The sequence below is a fragment of the Chenopodium quinoa genome, unplaced genomic scaffold (assembly GCF_001683475.1).
Source record: "Chenopodium quinoa cultivar QQ74 unplaced genomic scaffold, ASM168347v1, whole genome shotgun sequence".
NCBI lineage: Eukaryota > Viridiplantae > Streptophyta > Magnoliopsida > Caryophyllales > Amaranthaceae > Chenopodium > Chenopodium quinoa.
In genome coordinates this window covers 5,121,522-5,149,052 of record NW_018745286.1, presented here as the reverse complement: position 1 = coordinate 5,149,052, position 27,531 = coordinate 5,121,522, and the positions used below count along the sequence as shown (strand labels likewise).

The 27,531-nt window shown below is 35.1% G+C and overlaps 1 pseudogene; it reads right to left on the bottom strand.

Moving 5' to 3' along the window:
• Positions 1 to 8,246: 8,246 nt before the first annotated feature.
• LOC110712086 overlaps positions 8,247 to 27,531 on the bottom strand; it is a 34,313-nt pseudogene continuing 15,028 nt past the window's right edge.

Sequence of the window (27,531 nt, the reverse complement as noted above, 5' to 3'; positions counted from 1 at the left end):
CTTCCAACTTCTTGTTTTAAAATAGTAGTATAGATTAATTATTTTTTTCTAAAAAGAAAAATAATTCTTTTTTTTTTACCAATCGCAGGCTAACGTGTGTCAAGCGACTTGTTATAATAGGTTAGTTGACTGGTTGTGACCATTAGGAGCGGATTGACTATAAAAGTCGAATTATTTAAAAATAAGCCAAAGGTGGAATTATTTTGGGCGGACGACTCAAAGGTGGGATTATTCCGGGAAATATTTCCTATTATTAATTAAAATATATATAGTATTTTGATTAATTTTCTTGATAGAAAAAGATAGTTTTTTGTTTTATAGTTTTTACGGAGTATTATTCATCTCACGTAGAAATAATATTCATAATTAAACCATGTAATATTTTGATTAATTTGCTTGTTTTTTTTTTATAGATTTAATTATTCATCTCACAAAAAGATAATATTTTATTATTAAACCATATAATATTTTGATTAATTTGCTTGTTTTTAAAATTAATTTTCTTGTTAGAAAAGGATAGTTTTTATAATTCATTGGTGTTAGTTATGTGAAAATTGTATTTATAATTAATAAATAAATTATAAATATGGTATCTCATTCGCCAAAGGATAAATATATCACTCATAAACATTCTTTTTTGTAGATCAAATTATATTTATAAAATTTATAATCAACCAAAAAAAATTGTTCAAATCCAAAACTTGTTAAAATAACTAAAAGTATATATATAATTTATCTTCTATTTCGATAGAATCATCAACTTCATTCATAACCAACTACCTCTAATCTAAAATAGTAGATAAACTATTGTTAGCAAAAATATAATTGATATAAAAAAAATCTTTACAATTTTATAAAATAAATCAATAATTTACGAGGAGGTGAAAAATTGTCCCAAAATAATCTTAAAATTTTAATTGTATAAAATCAAATATATGCATTGGAATTTGCAGTTAAAAAAATGAAACACACGGGAAAATGATAATCTGATAGAAAAGAGAATATAGTTACAATTAGCTTCAAAATACAAGGCCATGTTCAGAGCGCATCAGCAAGGGCTTTAACACGTCCATGGTAAGGGTAACCACCTCGGTCAAAAGCTACCTTAGTTATTCCTTTTTATACAATTTTTGGCAATCATTTCTGAGCCACTACCTGCATCAAATTCCACAATAATCAATATGCGAGTCATGAGCAATAAATTTTTTTTAGGGAAATCCCAGGTAACTCTGTACTTTAGCATTTTTTCCAAAATAACCCTGACCTTTACACCCCTCTCCATGGTAACCCTGAACTTTTAAAAGTGAAATTTTTGGTATTCTTTTTAACGAAGACTTAACGTTTCATATATAATGGGCCCACATGGGGCACGTATCAATTGTCAATTCGCTCACAGGGGTTGAATATCATTGTTAATTTGTTAAAATAGCTAAGAAAACAAATAAAGTAATTGAGGTTTTAGTAGTTTAATAGGGGAATTTGAAGGGGAAACACAACAGGGGTGAGAGAGGAAGAAGAAAAAGGTAACAATGCTAAGTCTCCGTAAAAAAAACTCTCCAAAATTTTCATTTTTACAAGTTTAGGGTTACCATGGAGAGGGATGCAAAGGTCAGGGTTATTTTGGAAAAAGTGCTAATGTACAGGGTTACTTGGGATAATTTCCCAAAAATTTTATAACAAAAATGAGAAGGCATTTCGTGTAAGATCATCAGCAATCTCAGAAAGGACAATCTTTTGCCTTTTATAAACTGTATCCTAAAATGGCAAATGTGGATTTCTACGATTGCTAATTATCACTATACAAACTTAACTAGCTTGTCAAATTCATCATAAATTTAAAAAATTAAGAATGAGACATAGCAAAACAAGAATTTAATGGATTATCAAAGTGGTGAAAAAAGGAAGAGAAGAAAGCTACAAGAACTGCAGATATATCTGTCTTACACCAACCAACCAGGGCACTTCGAGTGTCATTATAGTATACGTATACTTACAACGGTGGTACCTGATAAAAAGCTCAAGTCCTTTGAAATAGGTTTCTACATTATAGAAGCAGAAGCAAGAGTGTGCATTTCAGAATCATCAATTACTTGCACATAGAGGTGTTGGAGCGAAACACACAAAGTCTAGGCCTTTTGGTTGTCCGTTCTACCTAGGGAACACAAAAGATTATTATGGAGGGGAGTGTGCTATTATCGCCTGAGATCTTAGATATGGATTATGATATACAAAAGAACTTATGCTCGAATAACAAGCCACATAGCATTGACAAGTAGAATAACAAGTCAAAGAGGGTGGGGTGGGGTGTGTGTGGGTGTAAGATAGGAGGGGTAAAGAACTGCTTCAAGTCCATACATAAGCTATCTAAATTAACCAACTTGATCACTATTCAAAACATTAAAACAATTTGTGCACCCATAAATCATGTTTTATACAAGTAATCAATATGGGTAATACTGTCAAAACGGTTTGACAGTTCGGTTTCGGTTCGGTTTGAAATCGGTTCAAAAGTCTTACGGGTCGGTTTCAGTTCGGTTTAAATAATTATCGGTTCGATTCGGTTTCGGTTTATTCGAACCACGGTTTAAATTCGGTTCGGGTTGTAAACGGTTCGGGTAGTAAACAGTTCGGTGCAGACAGGTTGCGGGTTTGTTAACGGTTCGGTGTAAACGGTTTTTATCCCGGTTTAAATTCGGTTCGGGTTGTAAACGGTTCGGGTTGTAAACGATCCGGGTAGCAAACGGTTCGGTGCAGACGGGTTGCGGTTTATTAACGGTTCGGTGTAAACGGTTTTTATCCCGGTTCAAACAGTTTCGGGTTAGAAACAGTTCGGTTCTTTTTTGGTTCAGTTTTATTTTAGTTCGGTTTATAACTGGTTCGGTTCGTTAACGGGTTCGGTTCTTAATTAGTCAACAAGACTGTTAATCAAAGACTCGTTTATCATTATATATTTGCATAAAGTTATATATGAAGATATTACAAAGTAGTTTGATTTGTATAATGAAAGAAAACATTAATGAATAAGAAGGTAATATTGATTCTTTCAATCGATTATACATATACATAACATCTAACCATCTCATATTCTCATAGTTAAATATTTATTAGTATAAAGGGATGAGAATCATCAGATTATTATATTTTTGTATATCCTTTACTGGTTTACCCCTGAGGCTTAAGTCATTAATTAGTTATTACTAATTACTTAATTAGACTAACAAGTTCATAAGAAAGAGTAACTTTTAACTTGAGTCTAATAGATCAAATACTGAAATGCTATTAGTATATTACCGAGTAGGATGGTCTAGTACACTGTTAATTAATCTGTTATGCAACTATGCTAAATTGACAATTGCTCATATAGTCATATTAGTCAATCACTCATGTAGTCATATCTAATTAAGTAATTTGTATTTATGTACTAATCTACCAGTCAATTATATCATTTATAAGTTTACACGATTACAAGTGTATTGCTTACAGACATAGCTAAACTGATATAAATATAATCTTATAACAAATCCGTAGTACTTCTAACTCTCTAATATATGACGTCATTATATTATTATACGGTATTCGATTTTTTATTAATCGCAACGCTAGACATATACACGCTAACCGATTCACATTTTATAATTTAAATAACTTAATAAGTTAATGTGTGTGTTAAAAAAAAAAATATAAAAGCTGATATTATGAAGGTATATATCGTTTTATCGGGATTCGAGAAATGTAATTAATTTATAAGCGGTTTGTAAACGCTTCGATTTATAAGTGGTTCGGTTCATAAACGGTTCGGTTTATAAACGGTTCGGTGCAAACGGGTTGCGGTTTGTAAACGGTTCGGTGTAAACGGTTTTTATGTCAGTTCAAACGGTTTTGGGTTAGAAACGGTTCGGTTCATTTTCTGTTCGGTTTCCTTTCAGTTCGGTTTAGATTTGGTTCGGTTCTTAAACGGTTTAACGTTTACTCGGATCGGTTCGGTTTCGGTTTTACTAACATGCGGTTCGGGTCGGTTTTCGGTTTTATAAAATCGGTTTTTAATCGGTTCGGTTCTCATTCGGATCGGTTGAAACAGTTCGGTTTCACCGGTTCGGTTCGGTTTTTGACAGTGCTAAATATGGGTGTTAAGCAAGGTCTCTTAAGCTTATATATTTATTAATAGTACTCTCTCTGTTCCTAAATGTTTTTTATGTTTCCATTTAGGGTGTTCCTTTTTATTCTTTACATTTAGTATCTTTCCTATTTTGGTCATAAATTTTAGACAAAATTACCCTTGTTTTACAATTTTTATACTCAAAAGTTCTTACTTTTCCATGTGCTATGGTACTTTTTGTACTATTGTAATAGTTTTTAACACTTATTATTACTTTCTCTCTCCTCTCTCCTCTAATTTCTTCACCCCACATGTTTAACATTGTATTTTTCAATAAAATTGTACTTTCAATCCTTGAAATATTCCAACATATCTCAACTTTACATAATTTCTTAATAATCGCGCATAATTCCAAATGTAAAAAACATTAGGGAACGGAGGGAGTATTGTTTTATTTTATTAACTTGCTAATTTGATTTTCCTTATGTAGAGACATTTGCAGCGGTTAATCAAGCAAGGTCTCTTAAGCTTCATGAACAAGATGCATTTAAAAGTATAAGAGATTCTAATCCACTTAAGATGAAATTAGAGGGGTAATTCTTTTTTCCTCCTAGTGTTTTTAATCATTTTACGTATTATGGTTCAATAACTGTTTAGTTATTGTTTTCTTTATTGGTGAATGAAGAGTTTACTATTTTTCAGATTTCTGTTGATTTCTTTTGCTGCAGAATATTATCAATTTTTTTTCTTCCCAATATTAGCATAATAGCACATGCATCATGCATGGTTCTTCGAGTTTAAGCATCAGTGAAGATGGTTAGTTTTATATTTATTTTTCCATTTACTGCAGTGATGAATTGCGTGCAACAAAACAATATGAGAAAGCCCTAAAGAAAAATGGCGAATCAAAGTTGATTTTTGAGTCCGGTGTTAAGGGGGCAGTTGAGATGCTAGAGGGAATAATAAAAGAGACGAAGAAAGAGATGATTTTCTCTAATCTCTTGGATGACATTAATAAAAAAAAAAACTGCAAGTCCATCTGATGGATCATTATGGTTTCTCAAGGCCAAAATTTTGTTAAAGAATGCTGAAATGGTTGAGGGTAAGTCTGAGATTATACATTAGAAATATGATATATCGAAAAATATATGTGATATATTTTTCGTATAGATATTATTATGAGAATAATATATTTGGGAAATTCTCAATGGTAACACTAAACTTTCTAATTTTCAAAATGGTGAATACTAAAAATTTTAATTATCCTTGGTAAACTCTAATTAGTTATATTAGTCAAGTGGTAACATTAATGATTTTTATACTAATTAAAAACCTAACCTTAGTCAACTAAAGCCTAATCAAGGTTAATTATTCATTTTTTAATAATAAAATTATATTAAAAATTAAAAAAAAATCCCCTCCCCCATTTACCCAGCCACCTCCTGACCCACTCTCCGACCGGCGGCGCCAAGCTCACCTCTTCCACCAGCGATCCCCAACCCTCCCTCACCCCCGATTCCCATTTCCCATCTCCACTCTCCCACGCCCCCACCCTGATTCCTATCCCTCCTCCTCACTCCCCCACCAAAATTTTACTCTTTCGGCCTCCACTTCCTCGAAAACTCGACGAATTCGCATCATTCTACGCACACAAAGTCCTACAAATCAGCCTATTTTTCTTGCAAATTTGTTTGAACAAGCTTAATTCTTCGTATAATGTAGTGAAATTGAGATGGGTTTTTGGATTCAAGGACAAAATAAATGAAACCTGCAAGAAGTAAGGTTTGTCGAGGTTAGTGTTGCAACCCATAGTGTAGATTGGGTAAGATAGAGGGAGGGGATGAATGGCAATGGAGGAGAGAGTGGAGTTGAGGAGAGAGAATGTGAGGTTTTGAGGTGAATTTAAAGTGTTTTAATGGCGGAAAAGCAATGAGAAAATAAGAGAATTGGGTGGGTCGCCGGCAGGGGAGAAAGGGAGTGGTGTTCGCCGGTAAGATCTAGGTGCCGCCGGCCTGGGAGGGTCAGGTGGTGGCTACTTGGCTATGGTATTGAAAACTATTTAATTATTATAAAACTCTAACTATAGCTAACCATGGTTAGACTTTAACCTAATAACATCATTAATGTTACCATTTGCTTAATATAACAAATTGAGGTTTACCAAAGATAATTAAAAATTTCAGTGTTCACCATTGAGAAAATTAGAAAGTTTAGTGTTACCATTGAGAATTTCCCTAATATATTTAGTATTATCTTATGTTAAGATATTTTATAGATAATATATCATTAAAATATATGATATATCTTTTAGGAATATTGTTTCATATTTTATAAGCGTAGTATTTTGTATATAATACTATTCTATTTCTCTCTAATTTGTCATATTAATGCAGCGGCTCTAGTATACCAACACCAATCTTCTCTCATCTTATTTATGGAATTATCCAGATCTAGGTTCGCAGTAACCAAATGATTAATGCTAGTGCTTACCTACGTCTATAATTACAAATATCAACTGCGAAATGATGATGGTAGTGATATTGAATTGCTATTTGTATTTCCTTAATTAAGAGTAATATGGTTAAGATGAGTTCTAAAAGTTCCATATACCTTGGGTCACGACATTGAGATTCATGTGGAGGTACAACTAGCTATCCAAGAAGATGCCCGAGTCTGTGTGAGAGTAAATTAACAATTCTTTAATAATTGCAGAATGTCAAAACAATAAATTATTACCATTCAAAACAAATAGAGAAAAAAAAAAAAAAAAAACTGGATAGAGAATATTAAATAGCTTTGAAAGACTAAGGAAAATAATATTAATTACCTTTCTCAATTTATGGAATATATTTCTCCATACAAAATGTTTTGGAAAGGATACTATCCTAATAAACAGTGATAAATTATATGTGTCTGCAATGATATACTAATATACTGTATATAAGCAGTGATAAACTATATAAGCAGTGATAAATTATATATGTCAGCAATGATATACTATATATAAACAATGATAAACTTTATAAGCAGTGATAAATAATATGTGTCTACAATGTGTAATATAATATTTACATAACTATATGTAATTTATTAATTTATAAATAATTTCACGTAATTTGTTAATATATATATAATCTTAATTTATGTATTTACAACTAATTTTATTAATTTTTTTTATTTTTTATTAACTTATTTTATTTGAACTATTATATTGATTCAGCTGAAATTCAGTTTATACATTATATAAAAATATTAAAATTACCATACTAATGATTAGAAAATTTGTAAAAAAAAAAAAAAAAAAAAAATTAAAGCAAAATTCTAAAAGAGATAGTAGCTGAGTATGTCTATCATTGAGAGCGTGAATGGAAGATCGAAGCGAAAATATTGAAAATAAAAGTAATTGGTATAAGTAGAATGTAGATTGATATTTATAATTTAATTTTTTTGGGTTCATAGATTATATCATTTTGTTTTCATTATTAGAATTTAGGGAAATTCTCTTTGGTACTCACAATTATTTTCTCTTTGATTAAAATAAAAAATTTCAATAATTATTGATAATCAACTATTAATGTTATTAATTCAATTATTAGGATGAGTTTTAGATTATTTTGTGTGGAAGATGGGTTTTAAAACAACCATTTTCTTAAGCAAAATCTCGCGCTTTGATACAAACCTTTGAACATTTGATGGAACATAGAAAAAATATATATAATTTAATCCAAAATAAATTATATAAAAAAATACTTTAGAATAATTAGCTTTCAAAAATAACATGATGTTTAAATAGTACTTGTATTAATATAAAAACATTTGTACTTGTTAAAATAGAGATTCAAAATATAATTTGTTACCAGGTGATCAATTTTTTAAAATAATAATATTAAAAAATTAGAAAAGTAAATCGAGTTTTAAAATCTCAGGTATTACATCCTAGTGGTTTATTCATAAATTAATAAAGTGAGTTTGCATTTTGCACCCTTTTCAATATCGATATTGACAATTGCGTAATCAATAGAATAAAGATGTCAGTATATATACTGCTGCTAATAACTCTAACTCCATTGAAAGAAAAAAAAAAAAAAAAACAGTTTTGCTAAATAATATACATTAATTTTAATGATGTTTGATATAATTCTCAAAAATATTATTCATATGGTAATCTTAGACCAAGCCTATTTAACCATATAGAATGTAATATCATATGAATTAAATCAAATGGCTTTGAAGGCCTATTCAATGTAAAGTGCCACTTTAGACTCCTTACTCCTTTAAACAACTTCAACTACTTTTTAGTGGAAATTCTTTTCAAAATTGTCTTAATCTCAGGAATTCTACTCACTGGAATATGGATTGAAAATTCACTCCAATCAAGAACATCATTAAAATTGAAAGTGTAATTATCTTTGATAATCACTATTATACATTTTGCATACATAGCTTCGACTACCTTTTGACTTGCCACTTCATAACCACTAGGGGGCACAAGCAATACTTGCTTCGCCCTAACATTTTGAGGTAGTTTAGGTTTTTGGGAAGGTACTTGCAAACTCGAATTTCTTCATCTTTCTTATCCCTCCATTTCTCAACTAGGTATTTCCTTACATGGCCGTGAGTACCAGCAACAAAAAATGCAAAGATGTTTCATTGGCTTATTCGCAACCTTAAGCTTGGTGGATTTAATTTTCTGGTAGGTATCTTCACTTCCGGGATGGAGACATCTCTCATTGGTAGGAATCCTTTTGAAGAATTTTCGTGACAAAGTACTCTTATGAGATTGTTGAACAATTTTGGATTGGCATATGAGACACTTGGTGCTTAAACCACACACACACACACACACACACACACATATTATTGTAGGCGTCGCTCGAAGTGCGCCTACGTTAAAAGCATGTGTGAATATGCTTGGCACTCATAGGAAGTGGGAATTGACATAATACGATTAGGGACAAATAAAGTAGGGAGCCACCAACAAGTTTTTTTAAGGAACTTGTAAACCGTTCACGGATCATAAAAAGGCAACCACGATAAGGGACAACGATAGGCAACAACGATTGACCCGTGAAGGTTACACCCCATTCATAATCCATGAGATTACCAACTTCATATGGTTCGGAACCACGAAAGGAGGATCGGGGATGATGGTACGAAGTGAGTCATGGAGTCACATTCGCCCGTATTGGCCTCTACTCGATTCTTATAGTGAAAAGTGATTCCTGCGATCTCAAAGGCATACAAACAAAGATTCAATTCGCTCCAAACTATTATTAAGCTAAATTGGTTGAATATTAATGCAACATATAATTCTAAAATATTTGTGATCACTTGAATTAATTAACAAGATTAAAAGGAACCTAAACCGGTTGTCCAAATTATCTTATTAGGCGTGATTTTCAATTACATATTCCCTTTAAACATGCAATATAGTGATCATAATAACAATAGAATAAACATTAATATTAAAGCAATTTTACAATAATAGTGTTAGTTAAATCAAATATAAAATAACCCTAATCATGATACTAGCAATATAAAATAAAATAAGAGTAATTAATTTAATTAATTACTCACATTCCGCGCGTTCCTTTAAATTGTTACATCATGAATAAATTGTTAGTAACTTCAATAAAAATATAAATCAAACGGAAATTAAATTAAATAAAAAGTAGAGTTGATTTGGTCCAAACCCTCAGTTATTTGTACCTTTCACGCCTTGGTTTAAGGACGGAACCTCGGGTTAAGTATAGACTCCTTGGAGTGCTTAGGGGAATTATTATGGAAGAATAAGGAGGCTAGAAATTAGGTTAAAGAGAGAGAAGAGAATGATTTTTGGTGTAAGGTGAGAGAGAATGATTATTGCTGCCCCGAACTGCAGAAAGGGGGGTCCTATTTATAGGGAAAATGTGTTGAGGGAGCACACGGAACCCTAAAATGATAAAAACCCTAAAAAAGTATCCCGCGACACGGCAAAGTGTATTGTGACACGGGAAATCCCACCGTCAGACGGGAAATTTTCCCGTGACACGGTACAAATTTGCGTGACACGGGAAATATTTAGGTTACGGGAAGTGAAAACGCGTTTAGGGATTACGCGGAGAAAACACGGAGCAATCCCGTGGCACGGGATGTGCACCATGACACGGGAAGAAATGCCGTGACACGGCATTGTCCACCGTGGCACAGTGTAGTATGCCGTGTCACGGTGTAAAAAGTATGCGGAAATTACACGGAATATTCCCGTGTCACGGAATGGGTACCGTGACACCGGGGAAAATTGAGAAAAATGGGCACCGTGTCACGGGAATAAGTCCTGTGACACGTCAGCTTTTGCCGCGTCGCGGCATTTTTGCTGCTGCGCGTTAATTTCAGTTTTTTTACCCGTTTTTAAAATAATCATAACTTTTGATCCGTAATTCGGAATAAGGAATATAATATATCATTGGAAAGATTATCAAGTCTAATTTCCAATTCAATTAGAATCAAGTCAAAATAATATTTATATTTTAAGATATGGCTGTTTTAGTAGAAGGGTGTCGGTTTTAGGCCGAGTTCGGTGTTTTGCTCATATCTTTTTCATTATAGCTCGGAATTGGGCTTATGATATATGGTTGGAAAGCTTATTTAAATACATATCAAAAAAATAATAATTGGATCAAAATTTTATAGCTATAAAATCAGTTTCTCTCAGTTTTACGATGTGGACACGAAAAGTGGAAAATAGGTTATGGTTTAGGGAAATGAGCTAGAAATTGGATTGGTTCATGAAATATGTTGGATAGAACATGGATTTAAGCACTCCAAAGATTAAATACTCAACTCGACCAATAATGGCGGTGAAAGGTGTTCATCAATGGGTTTGGTTTTGGGGAGACATTTTTAGGTGTCTACAAAAGCCCCCACTTTGACTGAGTTTGTAGAAACGTCAGTTTCGAAAATGATAGTCAAAGTAGCCGATAGGGACGGAGAATGATTTAAGACGTTTTGCGATCCTAAATCATTCTGTATACGCCGATACCTGCAGAAAAATGTTAGTTCTACAGATAAAAGAGTAAAGGGATAAAATGCTTATCTAACACCAGTGTATTGGTGGCAAATGAGCTTGGTAGCTTCCTATGCTTGAAGGAATCCACCGGATGACGTCTGTTGAAACGCTTTCCATGCCTGAGGAAAGCCGACTGAGGAGTTTGGTAGTTTTCTAAGCCTGAAGAAACCTACCGGATAATACTTTCCATGCTTGAGGAAAGTCGACGTATGAATTTGGTGTCATTCTATGCTTGAAGAAATCCACCGATGATGCTTTCCATGCTTGAGGAAAGCCGACTTGGCGGTTTTCTATACTTGAAGAAAAATCCACCGATAACGCTTTCCAAGCTTGAGGAAAGCCGACTTGGCGGTTTTCTATACTTGAAGAAAAATCCACCGATAATGCTTTCCAAGCCTGAGGAAAGCCAACTGATGAATATGGTGTCATACTATGCTTGAAGAATTCCACCGATAATGCCTTCCATGCTTGAGGAAAGCCGATTTGGCGGTTTTCTATACTTGAAGAAAAATCCACCGGATAATACTTTCCATGCTTGAGGAAAGTCGAAAGATGATGAGATTGCAAGTCTCTGTGTATCGAGAACCTCGCGTCATGAAATGATGGTGGTCCGCTTGTCCCCGGACGTGGGCTGTAGATGGTCCGCTTATCCCTGGACGTGGGCTGTAGATGGTCCGCTTGTCCCCGGATGTGGGCTGTAGATGGCCCGCTTGTCCCCGGACGTGGGCTGTAAATGGTCCGTTTGTCCCCGGACGTGGGCTGTAGATAAAACCTGCAAAAATTAATTTGCCAACGGACTCGTATATACTGTGGTTGACTTGATCACTAACTTGACCAAGTTTGACTTGGTGTGACATGACATGTGTATGACTTGTGAGTGAGTGTGTGTGTGTGTGTGTGTGTGTGTGTATATGTGTGTGTGCAGACACAAGCAAACGAAGATGCAAAAGCAAAAATTTTCCGTCAATTTTTGTCATGAGTGGAGGGTACCGACTTTCTCCCGAAAAAGAAAGATGTGAAAACTGAACTTTTATTTTTGAAATTCCTTCCAAAAGAAAAGACGCGAAAAAAGGAAAGAAGTTTTGAGCTTCCTCGTTGAGCAAGACAAAATGAATCACATGGATTGAATTGCTTTTCTTGAAAGTAATGTATGCATGATGCATGTCCTTAGGCCAGGAGGCTAAGGAAAATTACATCATGTGACACGATAGATGAATTAACTTAGGTCTTGGAGCTAAGCATCAAGAAACGATCTTGAACGTCACTTAGGTCTGGAAGCTAAGCACGTATACAGATGGAGTGATTATTGCATAATGAACGTTGCTTAGGTCAAGGAGCTAAGCACGATATGCTTTGTATGATTAAAAATCATTGATATATAAATGTTTCTCAGCACATTATGCAATGCATGAAATAATGAACATTGCTCAGGTCAAGAAGCTAAGCAAGTATACAATGTTTCTTTTAATGAATGTTGTCTTGAAAGATGATGAAGCATGTGCGGTAGGGAAACAAGATTTCATGATAAAGGGTTCCTAAGGGAAAGATGATATGGATATGTATATGTGAAAGAAGTGTGTGAAAGTGATACTAAGGCTGGCTGCAAAGGTTATGGTGATGGAAATTTATGTGAGAAGAGTCAAAATGGTGACTCTTTAGGCTGGGTAAGCTAATGTGATGTGGGTTCAAGCCCACAAGTCTAGCTCTAAATGGGTAGGGATATAGAGATAAGCATTGGATGTTCTTTGACTCGATCATGTATAGATATGAATATGAATGTGGCCGCACCTCAATGTGAGGTTGCCTACGTATCCGTTAGGAATCAGGCCGAACGTAGCTCTAACCGAACTTTGCACAAGTGTATGTACACCTCAAAGAGGTCTTTCAAGGGTTGTAATGTGGTTAAGTTGATGGTTTAAGGAAGAAAGGGGTAAAAGGCTCAAGACCCGAGAGAAGCCCCCAAGATGTGTAATTGTGAATTTGAAAATTTTGAATTTTGCAAGTTTATTTTCAACTTTTTTTTGTTTTGAATTTCTTTTTTTGTTTTTTTTTATTCTTTTGAATCAATGTAGACAATCTCAGATCATGCGGTCCATCACTCACTTAGCATTCATGTTTCTCAGGCACGGTACCAAGCACTCGATGAGAGACGTAATTTGAGACGTGTTCATATCAAAGACATTGGAATACTTGCCTTTAGACATTGTTTTATTGTTGCTTTGTTGCTTTTTTTTTTTACTTGCTTTTTGAATGTTATACAATTACACATTTTCCAATCCCAGGGTTAAGTGAATGTGGGTTGAAGAAATGAAGGCCAAACATTAGACGAGGCTCAAAATGGTTGATGAAGAAATGGAATGTGATTGAACGGTTAACAGGGAATGACATGGTTGCAAAGGTGCCTCAAGTCATTGGTGTACCTTGGGTTTAGTTCGGTAATTGATTTTTTTTATTGAGAATGAATGAATGAATGAAAAATTCTATGATCGAGATGTAAAGGAAATTGCTCATTTTATTAATGGAAAAGGTGAACGAAACACATGAAACATATAAAAATTCAAAATGGAAAACCTATGCTAGACATGAATGGGGAATGGAGATGAATGATAAAGAAAGAAATCATGAAATCTTGCACGAAGGATCTGCTGTGCGCCTTGTGTTCATTACTTCTTGCCGCCTGGAGGGACAGGAAGTTTGTTTGCATCCACCAAGTCTTGAATGACGTCCTTCAAATTCCAACATTGCTTCGTAATGTGGCCCCTTCCTTGATGGTACTTGCAATGGGCATTGGGATTCCATTTGGCGGTCCTTTCTTCAGGTTTTGGCTCTGGAAATGGCCCAATAGGTGTGATCAAGCCTTGACTGTAAAGGCGATCAAAGGCCGCATCATAAGTCATTCCTAAAGGAGTGTAAGTTCTTTTCTTCTTGGGAATTGGAGTATCAAGAGCTAACACTTCATTGAGATCAACTTGGCTTATATTGTTGGTAGTATTTTTGTGCTTAGAAGACGAAGAAGAAGGATGGTCGTTCTTCTTGTTTTTCCAAGTGTTATTATTGTTATTACCAGTAGTCTTTATTAGCTCATCCTCGATATTGATGCCGATGTCGTATACAGCTTCGAAAGTGTTCAGTGGAAGAAATTTGAGATGTTCCCTATATTTATGAGTCAGATTTTGAATAAAGAGGCGAACCATCTCTCTTTCTTTAGGGGGATCTACCAGGAGTGAAGCTGTTTCCCTCCACCTGTTCAGGTAAGCGGTGAAGCCTTCATTCTCTTTCTGTTTGAGAATGGAGAGTTCACGTTCAGAAGTTTTAGTTTGAATGTTACACTTGTAACGATTCATGAAACTGTCGGTGACATCTTGCCAAGTCGCATTATGCTTGGCATCTAAGGAATAAAACCATTGTTGGCAAGCATGTTCTAAGGAGAGAGGGAACACCGTAGGGAAGAGTGTTACGTCCAATCCCTTAAGAGCCACGGTTGCAGAGAACGCCTTCAAATGAAATATTGGATTGTCAGTAGGCTTGAACTTTGGAATATTAGCAGTGGAGAACTTTTCAGGGAGTCTGTCCTTCACATCCAAAGGAGTGGGAGGCCGTTCCACATAAGTGAAATCCTCAGAAATCTTACTCATTTGTTCCTTCAGTTTGTCAAGGGTGGAAACAGTGACCTTGTTTTGTTCTATGGTAGTGACCCTAGTGGTAAGGGTTTGCATCATGGCAGACAGTGCCTCGATGGATTTGTTGATGTTCTCAATGTCTTCTTTAGTGGCCATTGAAAGGTGATGAGTAATGGAGATGGCAAAGTTCTCTTTGAACGCCTATTAGATCTGAGAGATCGTTGCGTTAATGACTCGAACCGTATTAATCTATCCCTGTTCCTTGACCAAGTACTGTGAAATAAAATAATTCACTTAATTGTTTGACTCATTGCTCAAGATAGGAAAGGAAGGAAAAAATAGACATTTGAAAACAGGTGAGAAAACTCCACTCATTTTTTTATTATGACGAAAAAAGGGTGCATGAACCTAATATACGATCATAAATGACCTAGTGCACGACTCGAGTCGGAAATAAAGAAGGTGTGTGGACTATACTTGACTCGTGAGTGACTAAGTGATGTCATAAGACTCGTGGTATGATCGTATGGCTAGACATGTGAACAATAACCAAAATGACTGACGCGAGGACCAAATTAACACGGAAGACTTAAAAAAAAGCTGACAGGACTTATTTCAAGGGCACTGTGACACGGAAGACTGTACCGTGTCACGTGACGAGCTGCTGTGACGCGGTGGTTTTTTTTTTTTTTTTTTTTTTTTGCTGCAGGTCCACCGCGCCACGGTGGACTGTGTCGTGGCACGGGAATGTTTACCGCGCCGCGGGAAACTCCACCGTGCCACGGGGAATTTTTTTTTTCTTTTTTTCCCTTTTTTTTTGGAAATCCACCGTGTCACGGTGAAAATTTGCCGTGACACGGTAAAGTTTCCCGTGGCGCGGCAGACTTTTTTTTTTTTTTTTTTTTGCTGCAGGTCCACCGCGCCACGGTGGACTGTGCCGTGGCACGGGACTGTTTACCGCGCCACGGGAAACTCCACCGTGCCACGGTGGATGCTGACGTGGCACGGGGAATTTTTTTATTTATTTATTTATTTATTCTTTTTTTTTTAAAAAAAATCTATAATTTTGAAATTCTACTTGTTTATTTTTAAAGGGAGGATACCATCCGACTTACTCCGAAAAAAAATGACACAAAAAACAAGACTACCCTAAAATACGGTCAAAAAGTAGTGCACGACTAAAGAAAAAAGTGTGTGAACACGATATGTGAGTGATTAGGTGAGGTTATAGACGCGTGTTTTGACCGTACAGCTAGACATGACACCAAACCGGACACAGCATCCACATACGTACGCACAAGAATAAAAAAAAGACTGACAGGACACTTTTCCTGGGCACCGTGTCACGGTGCAGACTGTCGTGACACGGTGCAGTCTACCGTCAAACGGTAGTGAGCCCCGTGTCACGGCACTTTTCACCGTGGCGCGGTAGAACATGCCGTGACACGGTGCGCAGTTCCAGGTCAGTTTTGTGGTTTTTCTAGATTTTAACCGATTTTAGGTTCGTACTAATTACTATGTGAGAATAAAAACCCTCGGTCATGGGTTAAACAAAAGAGTAAACACATGAAGGTTAGCACCAAACAACCACATAGCATTTAGGCACGATGATGTAAAAAAAGTTCGCAACCTAGAGTCAAGATCTATGTTCAACTATTGGTCAAGCTTTGGGTGTCAAAAGGGTACCATGGTTAAGAGTTTGGACGCATTAGCAAGGCAGCCTCCCTTGAGGGTGTATGCCAACGGGCGGCTCCGCGAGTTCGTGATGAAATCGAACTCGACTCCATGGTTTGGGTGAATTTAATAACTCGGATAAACCCTTATTGCCATGAGCGTTTTTGGGTCGATAGAGCTTAAATTCCCCGGGGCTAAGACGCATGTAGAACACATACGTTTTTTCAGAAAAATCGAAGGAAGTTGACTGTGCGAAGAGAAAATAAGCCACCGGACTGATTTTACGACTGCCGTGACACGGCAAAAATTCCCGTGCCATGGTACTGTGCACGTCAGACGGTGCACTGTACCGTGACACGGCAGATTTTGCCGTGGCACGGCAGTCAGAAGATCTGACTTGTGCCCTGTTTTCCTTCGTGCGCAACCAAGTTATTCAATTTTTCCTACGGGACAGACCTAAATGCGACGTTAAAACGTCTATGCATATGCAAAAATGCCAAATTAATCACAGGAATATTTTTTCAAGAATCTTTCAAGTCTCATCCACTCATCCTAATTAAATACCGATCACTCAAATCGATAAATAATCAAGAATCCTCCCCAGTAGAGTCGCCAAATTGTAGGCGTCGCTCGAAGTGCGCCTACGTTAAAAGCATGTGTGAATATGCTTGGCACTCATAGGAAGTGGGAATTGACATAATACGATTAGGGACAAATAAAGTAGGGAGCCGCCAACAAGTTTTTTTAAGGAACTTGTTAACCGTTCACGGATCATAAAAAGGCAACCACGATAAGGGACAACGATAGGCAACAACGATTGACCCGTGAAGGTTACACCCCATTCATAATCCATGAGATTACCAACTTCATATGGTTCGGAACCACGAAAGGAGGATCGGGGATGATGGTACGAAGTGAGTCATGGAGTCGCATTCGCCCGTATTGGCCTCTACTCGATTCTTATAGTGAAAAGTGATTCCTGCGATCTTAAAGGCATACAAACAAAGATTCAATTTGCTCCAAACTATTATTAAGCTAAATTGGTTGGATATTAATGCAACATATAATTCTAAAATATTTGTGATCACTTGAATTAATTAACAAGATTAAAAGGAACCTAAACCGGTTGTCCAAATTATCTTATTAGGCGTGATTTTCAATTACATATTCCCTTTAAACATGCAATATAGTGATCATAATAACAATAGAATAAACATTAATATTGAAGCAATTTTACAATAATAGTGTTAGTTAAATCAAATATAAAATAACCCTAATCATGATACTAGCAATATAAAATAAAATAAGAGTAATTAATTTAATTAATTACTCACATTCCGCGCGTTCCTTTAAATTGCTACATCATGAATAAATGGTTAGTAACTTAAATAAAAATATAAATCAAACGGAAATTAAATTAAATAAAAAGTAGAGTTGATTTGGTCCAAACCCTCAGTTATTTGTACTTTTCACGCCTTGGTTTAAGGACGGAACCTCGGGTTAAGAATAGACTCCTTGGAGTGCTTAGGGGAATTATTATGGAAGAATAAGGAGGCTAGAAATTAGGTTAAAGAGGGAGAAGAGAATGATTTTTGGTGTAAGGTGAGAGAGAATGATTATTGCTGCCCCGAACTGCAGAAAGGGGGGTCCTATTTATAGGGAAAATGTATTGAGGGAGCACACGGAACCCTAAAATGATAAAAACCCTAAAAAAGTATCCCGCGACACGGCAAAGTGTACCGTGACACGGGAAATCCCACTATCAGACGGGAAATTTTCCCGTGACACGGTACAAATTTGCGTGACACGGGAAATATTTAGGTTACGAGAAGTGAAAACGCGTTTAGGGATTACGTGGAGAAAACACGGAGCAATCCCGTGGCACGGGATGTGCACTGTGACACGGGAGGAAATGCCGTGACACGGCATTGTCCACCGTGGCACAGTGTAGTATGCCGTGTCACGGTGTAAAAAGTACGCGGAAATTACACGGAATATTCCCGTGTCACGGAATGGCACCGTGACACAGGGGAAAATTGAGCAAAATGGGCACCGTGTCATGGGAATAAGTCCCGTGACACGTCAGCTTTTGCCGCGTCGCGGCATTTTTGCTGTTGCGTGGTAATTTCAGTTTTTTTACCTGTTTTTAAAATAATCATAACTTTTGATCCGTAACTCGGAATAAGGCATATAATATATCATTGGAAAGCTTATCAAGTCTACTTTCCAACCCAATTATAATCAAGTCAAAAAAATATTTTAATTTTAAGATATGGCCATTTTAGTGGAAGGGTGTTGGTTTTAGGCCGAGTTTGGTGATTTGCTCATATCTTTTTCGTTATAGCTCGGAATTGGGCTTAAGATATATGGTTGGAAATCTTATTTAAAGACCTATCCAACAAAATAATAATTGGATCAAAATTGTATATCCATAAAATCAGTTTCTCTCAGTTTTGCGATGTGGACACGAAAAGTGGAAAATAGGTTATGGTTTAGGGAAATGAGCTAGAAATTGGATTGGTTCATGAAATATGTTGGATAGAACATGGATTTAAGCACTCCAAAGATTAAATACTCAACTCGACCAATAATGGCGGTGAAAGGTGTTCATCAACGGGTTTTGTTTTGGGGAGACATTTTTAGGTGTCTACAATTATACAATACTTTTATTAGATTTCTATACTCTACTATCATATTTAAGCCAACTAGCTTAGTGTCTGATTGTTAAAAAAAGAGAGAGAATAAGGTTGCATAACAAAGCTATCATATATGGATCTGCTTGCAATTAATAAATAATATAGAACATCCACAATGGTAGAATAGAAGCTAAGTGTGACGTGAAACCATATATTATTTCTTAAATTATGCACTAATTGTAACATTATTATTCTTTGGAATTTTCACTGAAAACAACAGTTGAACCTTTGTTACTTGGTAGACTACATACTCTAAAAGCTATTGAAAGTTTTCAAAATCTCATGAAATTGCTTCTATAGGTGACACCGTGATTTAGTGAATGAAAGTATGAAAAATGTGGTAGAACCAAGATGCATCTTTATTTTAGAAATTTATACTATTGTGCATTATTACGAGTATTATTATTTTGTAGTTTAGGCTTTAGTGTAAGATAATATATTTGGGCTTAGGGCCTATTCTCTTCAGCTTAATTTTAGTTTAGTTCAGTTCAGTTCAGCTCCTAATAACCTTCTCTCATAAACAATTCGTTTCAACTCAGTTCAGTTTAGTTCAAATTAGTTCAATTTTGTTCAGCTCCAATTAGTTCAGTTCAGTTCAGTAAATCAGAACATGCTCTAAGTGTCTTAGGTAATTAATTAGATGTATTATGGTCCACATGTGTTTAAATTTAGCTTGTATAAAGAATTAGACTTGAACTAATGATAAACTAGTTGATCATTATCATTACACATACGAGTATATGTATATTAAGATATTTCAATTCATACACTAGTAGAAAATAGTAAATGGCCAGCAGCTCAAAACCTTAATGGAAAGCGATTTTTGAATCGCTTGCGCTTGGGGGACTTCCCATTTTCCATTTTAAATGGAAAGCAATTCAAAACCGCTTTCCATTTGAAGTTAATGGCAAGCGGTTTTAATTGCCGTGAAACCACTTCCAAAACCGGTTGCCATTACGCCTATAATAATTAAAAAAAAATTGCTTTTTTTTAATTAAATTGATACAAAAGAACTTAACATATGTATAAGCATAACTATTTTCATTAATCAATTGCTTCAATATTACATTTTCTGATTTTCATAAAAAAAAAAACATTAAATAAATTGATAAAATGGTTGCTGCTTTTGTCAAGTTCCACCACCAGCCATGCGCATCACCAGCCGCGCAGCGCCACCAATTATATCAACACCACCAAAAACAACCTTAACTCGCATCACCACCACCGTACCACCACCACCAACACCCTATCTCGATTCACCCCTACTACCAACCACCTTAAAAAATAAAGAATAAACCCACCTCACCTACCACGACCCTCACCAAAACCAGATTCGCCTGAAACAAGCCAATATAACCACACATCACCATAAAATTTAAAAAACAAAATAAAAGATAGAAAAAAGCAAACATACCTTGAATTCCACCAAAATCTCCAAATTGTCTTGAAATTTGGATTTTAACAGTCACATTCGATCATGAAAACTCTAGATCTAGAGTTTTCATGGTCAAATTTGACATAAAAAACCATGAAAATTGAAGGTCGTGAGAAAGAAAGAACAAAGAGAAAGAAGCTCGTTGATGTTGTTGTTGGTGTTGCAGGCTCGTCGATGTTGTTGTTGGTGTTGTAGGCTGTTGTTGGGTGGGCTAATGGTTGTTGTGGAGAAAGAGAAGGAGATAAAGAGAGGAGATGGAGGCGTGAGAAATGAGGGGAGAGGAGGAGAGAGAAGGAGGTGTGAGAGGAGAGAGAAATAAGCGTGGGAAATAAGACAGGAGATAGAAGAAAAAGAGGCATGAGAAATAAGAAGAAGGTCGCGTAAAATTTTAGGTTTTTTTTAGCAAATGGCAAGCCGTTCAATGTCCAAACCGCTTGCCATGTACTTGTTTCAGGGTTTTTTTTAGGTGTTTTTAGAAGCAGAATTCAACAACCGTTTGCCATTTGCGGCTGCCCATTTACTTTTTTCTACTAGTGATAGTTAAACGTACTTGGTAGGGATTAGTTTTATGATAAATGATTTTCTAAGAACTTTCTCATCATAAGATAAATCCGATGTATATGAGTGAAAATGCACCAAAAGAACTTATATTGGTTGAAAACTAATTCTAAAAGTTTAACCAATTATGTTGTAGCCCCACCGCACAAACACCCTAATCGGCCCTCTCCCACCCTTGGAACCCTATTCGCTAGGGTTTCGAGGGTAGAGGATGGCCATTTGGAGGATTTTGCGGTGGGGCTGGGCGGATAAGGAATTATGAATTGGATAATGGTGGTTTTGTGGTTGAAATAGGTAATTTAGGTGGTACGTACGGGAGTAGAGCGTCGACGCCGACACGCTAGAGGAAGGCACTACTAGAAATAGGCCCATTTTTGACGGAAAAATTCCGTCGAAAACACCCTGAAGGGTTTTCGACAGTATCTCCGTTGGAAGTGGTTGTCGGAAACGGCTTGGTAGGAAAAATCACCTTTTTCGTCAGAAATTCCATTGGAAACACTTTTCCGACGGGATTCCCAACGGAATTTTCCGTCGTTTGATAATTTCCGACACCGGAATAGTCCGTTATAAATTTCTGACGGAATTGTAAATTCGGTCGGATGACGTTTCAACCGAAATAAGAAAAAAACACCACGCACACCACCACCGGCGTGGCGTATTACCACCTCCAACCCCAAACAGACCACCACCTCCACTACCCACCAACAAGCCTAAACAGACCACCACCTCCACTACCCACCAGCCCCTACCGCCAAACAACCTAACCGCAACAAAAAAAACATTAAAAAAATCCCCACCCACCTAAAACTTAGTCTACACACCACCACATCCCTCCCTTCAGCCGTCACCCACCTAACCCTAAAACCGACCCAACCACCTAACCCTAAACCGACTGTAGACACCCAAATGTGTCTCCCTAAAACCGAACCCAGTGGTGAATACCTTTCACGTCATTTGATTATCAAACAAAGTGAAAGTGTGGAAAGTCTAATGATGAGGATGTTTTTATTAAAATATTTTTCTTTCAATTTTTGAAAATATTTCTTTTCTTACTCTTATTTATGAAAAATAGCCAGTCCAATTTGGTTTGGTCCATAATAAGGGTCCAATAATAGTGTAGTTGGATTGGGCTCGAAAAGAGCTTTCCAATGATATATTATAAGCCCAATTCCGATGAATTATGAGGAAGTTATGGATTAAATTATATTAGGCCCAGTGATTTTAAAGGTGGCCCAGTGATCTAGAGGAGAACCTATTAATTATTATTCCTAAAGTGATTAGGATTGATTTTAGTCTTCTAGGAATATCTAGAAGGTTCTTTTTAATTCTAAAAAGGTTAGGATTGATAATTATACTTTTAAAGATGTTTTATTTAGCATAAAATATTTAAATTTGATTTCGAAAACTGCTTGGACGCATAATTACCTACAACCGGTGTTAAAGGTAATTACGCGTGGAAAAGCGCGTTGACTTTTGGACCAGCGCAAGACGACAGAGTCTTCGCCAGGCGCTGACCTTTTTCGTCTGGCGTTGATTTTTGTCGTTTGCGATATGAGGTATTTTATTCCGAATATTATTTTCTTCTATCCCGTGCTATTTTTCCTAAAAATAGGGGTCGTATCTTCCTGTTTTCAAATCATCAACACCCAGAATTCTCTAATTCTATCTCTAAAAGCTAGAAACTTATTCTTTCTCTCTCTCTCTCTCTCTATTCTTTTTCTAAACCTTCCCTTTTACAAAATTCCTCATACATTAGCTCTAAACACACCTAGCCAAGTTCGAAGTTGCCTTCGCTCTAGACGTGAAAGGTTTGATATTTCCGAGGGTTTGATCCAAAATCCCTATTTCAATTATTTAATTTAGTTGTTTTGTTTTAATATTCTCTTCCTTGAAGTTACTAACGTGTGTATTTTGTTATTAGAAAGAGGTACGAGACATCAAAGTAAGTACTTTAATTGTTTTATTAATCTTTTGATATAAAAATCATGCTTAGATTATTTTTTTTAATCCTAGTATCTTGTTAGGATGTTTTATTGCTTCCTAGTATCATGTTTAGGGTTAATTAAATTTCTAATATCATGTATGATTATTATTATGATGCTTCCTATTTTTTTCCTAATATCATGTTAATGTTAGGGCTAAAGATTTAATATTTATTATTTAGTGATATGCTAGGGTTTGTGTAGACACCCATTTGTGTCTTCCCAAAACCAAACCCAGTGATGAGTACCTTTCACGTCGAATCATAATCGAATGAAGCGAAAGTGTGGAAAGTCTAGTGTTGCGGATAGTTTTAATTCTTTTCTCTTCTCTCTGTTTTTTTGAAAACTTATTTTAAGAAAACAGCCAATCCAGTTTGGTTGGTCCATGATATGGGTCCAATAGTAGTGTAGTTCGATGGGGCTTGACAAGAGCTTTCCAACGATATATTATAAGCCCAATTCCGATGAATAATGAGGAAGTTATGGCCAATTTACTAAACAGGGCCCGGTTTGAGCTTTATATACGGCCCAATGATCTAGGGGAGGGCCTAATATGATTTATCATTGCTAATGCAATTAGGAATGGTTTTAGTCTTCTAGATTCTTCTAGAAGGTTCTTTTCATTCCTAATTCAATTAGCATTGATAAATTGACTTTTGTTGACTTTTCAGAGTTTTAATTAAGATCAAAAAGCATTTTCGAGGAAAAGATACGATTTTATCCTCTGGTACGGCAAACTTATCTAATTTTCGAAAACGCGTCAAAAATAGGCCTGGCGCCTGACTCCAGGCATTGGCGCCTGGAATCAGGCCTGGCGCCTGGCGCCAGCCATTGGAGCCTGGTGCTAGCCATTGGCGCCTGGCGCCAATTAGCTGGTGCTGGCGCCAGCTTTGTTTTGCGTGCGCCAATCTCTGTTTTACGTGCGCCAAGTGTTCTGTTTTGATATTTTATTTTTTTGGCTGATTTTCTCTATAAATAACGTATTAAAAACTCCGTTTTCATTCACCAATTATCATCAACAATTAGTTTTAATTAGCATTCGCCTACAATCAGTTTTCATTCATTAATTCTCTTAATTCCCTTAATCATTCATCTTTCTTTCTTTCTTTCTCTAAACTTGTTTTTAAATACAAAATTCCGCATTCACAAGATCTAGAAACACCTAGCCATATTCGAAGTTGCCTTCGCCCTAGACGTGAAAGGTTTAATTTCTGAGGGTTTGGTCCCAAATCTCTCTTTCAATTATTTAATTTAATTGTTTGATTTATTATTTTCCTTAAAGTTACTAACGTGTGTATTTTGTTATTAGAAAGAGGTACGAGGCATCAAAGTAAGTGCTTTAATGGTTTTAATTGATGTTATGATGTAGAAATCATGTTTATATTGTTATTATGATATTCCTAGTATCATGTCTGGGATAATTTTAATATTAAATATGATTGTTACGATGCTTCCTATGTTCTTCCTAATATTTATGATTGTTAGTATCATTTTAGGGTTAAAGATTTGATTTTTATTATTAGTGACATGCTAGGGTTTGTTATTAATCTTGTTAGTATCATGCCTAGGATCTTGCTATTATTATTATGCTTTAATATTAACATGAATATGATTATGATTATAATTGTTATGATTTATGGATGTTATTATTATTATTATTATTATTATTATTATTATTATTATTATTATTATGATGATTATTATAATTTTGTTGTCATGATATTTATTATTATTATTATGTTGCTTGATATTTATTATATTGCTTGATCACACCTTTTATGCATGTTTAAAGGAAATTAATACTTCTAATCACGCTTAATAAGATATTTAATAATCTTGTTTAGGGTTAATTTGATTATATTCAAGTGATCGCCAATAATAGATTTGTTTGTGCATTAATATTCAACCAACATAGATAAACAGGTTTAGGGTTAAACCTATTGATTGCATGTTAGTCAGAAAGCGCACATGAATACGATTAGAATAAAGTAGAGACTTATTATTAGGGCAGGTTCAATCTCTTTTAGGTTGGATTTGTACCTTCATCCTCGAACCCTTATTTGGTTCTAGAACTTATGGAGTTGACGATCTCTTGGATCGTTAAGGGGTGTAACCTTCACCCTGTGAACGGTTTGCAAGTTCCTAAAACTTGTTGGCGACTCTTTTGCTCTATCCTCTTTCCCTTTGGATGCCACCGTACTTTAGTGTATGATCACAGTGGGGTTCAAGCATGGGGTTAATGCTTGAAATATTCCCTACAGTTAGTTATTAATCTTGTTAGTATCATGCCTAGGATCTTGCTATTAATATTATGCTTTAACATGATTATTTTAATTATGATTGTTATTTCGATTATGATTATAATTATTATGATTATTATGTCGCTTGATTTTTATTATTATTATTATTATTGCTAAATCACGCCTTTTATGCATGTTTAAAGGAAATTTGTACTTGTAATCTGTAATACCCCGTATTTTTAATGTATTTTATAAATTATTTATTTAATTATAAAATATATTTTGGGTCAAACTATTTTAATTATTGAATTATAAATAAAGCAAGTATTTATATTTGGGTCAATAAGTATTTAATCCAAACGTAGCCCATCTTTATTGAACCCAATCATCTTATTTTTACTTTTGGGCCACCTACTTCATCATTTAAGTCCATCATTTTTATGAAACCCAAACCTACCCTAACCTACTCTACACTATAAATACTCCATTTATCCCTAAAATTTCCCACACAAAAAGTCAATTGGTCAAGGTAATTATTTGTCCTCTTATTTCCCTTTTCTTATTCTTTTTCCTTTTCCTTTTCTCTTCTTTCTTTTCTTATTTTTTTTCCTTTCTTTTGCTTGTTCTTTCACGTGGGAATTTGCTACCACTCCCAACAACACCGGCTGCCACTGTTGCCGCCAACCCCACCGCCGGTCTGCCACCATGCCACGCCGCCGCCGCCGGCCACCACCCACGGTGGTTCTTCCCTTCTCTCTCCTCTTTTATTTTGTTTTAATAATTTTGCCTATAATATATTTTTGGGTATTGATTCTTGATGGTTAAATTATGATTAGTATGTTTTAAAATTGTGTTTTTGATGATTAAAGAGTATAAATTTCAGATTTTGTATTGTTTTAGATTATGATTTTATAAGGTATTAAAGTTAGGGTTTTGAAATTAGTAAAGTGTTGATTTTTTTAGGGTTCTAACTTACAATCAATTTGGGGTTTTATAAACCCATTGATTGTAAGTGGTAATAAAGCTTAAAGATTGTATCTTTATGAAGTTTTAATGAAATTTTAATGGGTTTTTGTTAATAGAATAATGCTGGAACTTTTATTTGCATACTACTTTTGTGTATTAATTAAAAGGAGTTGATTACCCATAAGTAGAGAATATTTTAAGTGGTTTTAACATAATTTTCAGATTTATTTAAGGGGTTTAAGCTTTAAAAAGTATGCTGGAATTTTTATATGAACACTATAATTGAGTTTTCACTTTGTGGTTTTAATTATCCTCTTAAAGAGAGAGTTTTAAAGGTTTTAAACCAAAATTTCAGCTTGTTAGTGAGGTTTTAAAATGTTTAAAAGTTGCTGGAAATTTGTGTATACTAAGGTAATTAATATAGTATTATTGTCCCTTTATGTAGGAGACTTGTTTTGAGAATTGTTGTAGAGTACTCGGTTATTTTAAGAACTTATTTGAGGTACGTTCGCGTACTTAGCATATTTTGATGACGTCGAATCATGCTAGGCTTGATTTCAATCAATTACAAGTAGTATCATGCTAAGGTTTATGTATGGAATTGTGAATTAATGACGTTGGTGATTGAATTGTGAAGCATGAATTATTTGTGATGCATGAATTATTTGTGATGGTTTATAGATCGGAAGATTATATTTTGGGCATGTTGTGTTTGAACCACATTTTTATTTATGACATGTTAGAAGGCATGATTAATTAAACTACATGTTTAATTATGTTTGGAATATTGAAAAGGAATTTTATTATGGTTCAAATAATTTTTATTGATGCTTTAAGCATGAGGAAGGAGCTATATAAGTGTCAATGTACACAAGGAATAAATTGTATGTTGGTGCCTTTGTGCACTTAAGGTGTTTTTAACACCGAGGGATAGGATTTTTGGCGCATTATGCGTTTAAGGTGTCTTTGACACTGAGGTAGAATTAAAAAGGGTTCAACATTAAATAATATGTGGTCACTAATTATTCAAGAATTAAATTGGTGTGTTTGTCTGATTGAATAATTATTGTTGATTGACTTATTATGCTTTGAGATTCATCACCAAGTCTAATAATATGTAAATAACGTAAAGTGAAAGAGATTACGCACCAAAACTCTTGGAACGTATATACCTTGAGTATAAACAACGGGGGGAGTTATGGGGTTTTATATTTAA